The sequence below is a fragment of the Amblyomma mixtum genome, chromosome 2 (genome assembly GCF_055824585.1).
Source record: "Amblyomma mixtum isolate Tamu chromosome 2, ASM5582458v1, whole genome shotgun sequence".
In the NCBI taxonomy this organism is placed as follows: Eukaryota; Metazoa; Arthropoda; class Arachnida; order Ixodida; family Ixodidae; genus Amblyomma; species Amblyomma mixtum.
Genome location: NC_143013.1, coordinates 45,427,574 through 45,428,997, shown reverse-complemented (window position 1 = coordinate 45,428,997; position 1,424 = coordinate 45,427,574).

The window sequence follows — 1,424 nt, the reverse complement described above, 5'->3', positions numbered from 1 at the left end:
TATACGCTCGAATCATGGATATTCATTGAATGTATTTACAAAAAAACATGGCTGTGCTACCGAGATTTCTGGGCAGAGTACAGCACATCAATTACAGGTATGGGACCTGCTAGGTAGATCTTCATAAGGGAATTGATTTCTCTGACCTGTGGCCATCACCAGATGTCAAATTTTGCAGAGGCATGCTATTTTACGATGTGTTGTGTAAGTGCAAGTAGCACCAAAAAGAAATGGGACGCAGGCACTGGCTTTGTTGAGTACTAGGAAACACTCAATAGTGAAACCTGAACCCATATGAATCCAACATGTTGCTAAACAGACTCTTAAACGAAAGAGACCATGAAATGCTTTTTGTGTAAGATCATAGTCTTCTCTAGTTTAAATAGCCTGGCTATGATCAGTAACTATGATCAAATATGAAGTAGCTAATATGCTGGAGAAAAAAAGACAGCATCACAGCATAAAATATATTTTACATAACAAAATGCCAAAGTGTGCCTATTATATGCATAAAATTAGGTGTAGACAGGCTGGAAAACGTTTTTTTTGTGTTCCAAGTTGTCATCCCAATAGCTGATATACCAGGGAGTGCTGATAAGTATTGAGCCTTGCCAAGAAAAAACTGAGCTAGAAGGCTATAAATTGACGGGTGTACCTCCTATATGAACAAACCAATTAACCCTTGGCTCTCAGTTCTGAGCAGCTGCGAACTAACTAACCAAGGTGGCAGTCAGATCTGCGGCGTAGCAGAGGGTGCTAATAATCTCTGGCTCCTGACAGGCCGCCATTAGAAATTGAACCAGGCAATGTTTAACCTTATACAGCGAGGCTAGCCTAGCAGTGCTGTTCGAGGAACTAGAGGGCATTAAACATGATGTCATAGAGTGAGGTTAGGAGGTCAGATGAGGCGTATAGAGTACTAAAGGTTGGTTTGGTTTATGAGGTTTAACGTCTCAAACCGACTCGGGCTATGAGAGACTCCGTAGCGAAGGGTTCCGGAAATTTCGATCACCTGGCGTTCTTTAACGCGCACTGACATCGCACAGTACACGGGCCTCTAATTTCGCCTCCATCAAAGTTTGACTGCCGCAGCCGGGATCGAACTCTCGTCTTTCAGGTCAGCAAACAATCGCCATAAGCACTGAGCCACAGCGGCAGGCACTTACAGTGCTATCATGGATTAGCTGACCAACCAGAACTAGGGGTGGGATTCCTCATCAGTCAGGATATAGCTGGCAACATAGAGGAGTTATATAGCATTGAGAGGGCGGCAACTATTGTAATTAGGCTTAATAAGAGGTGCAAACTGAAGGTGGTGTGCCTACGTCAAGCCATGATGACCAGATCGTTGAAAATTTCTATGAAGACATGGAATCAGCAATGAGCAAAGTAAAAACACAGTACAATGTACTGATGGATGCCTT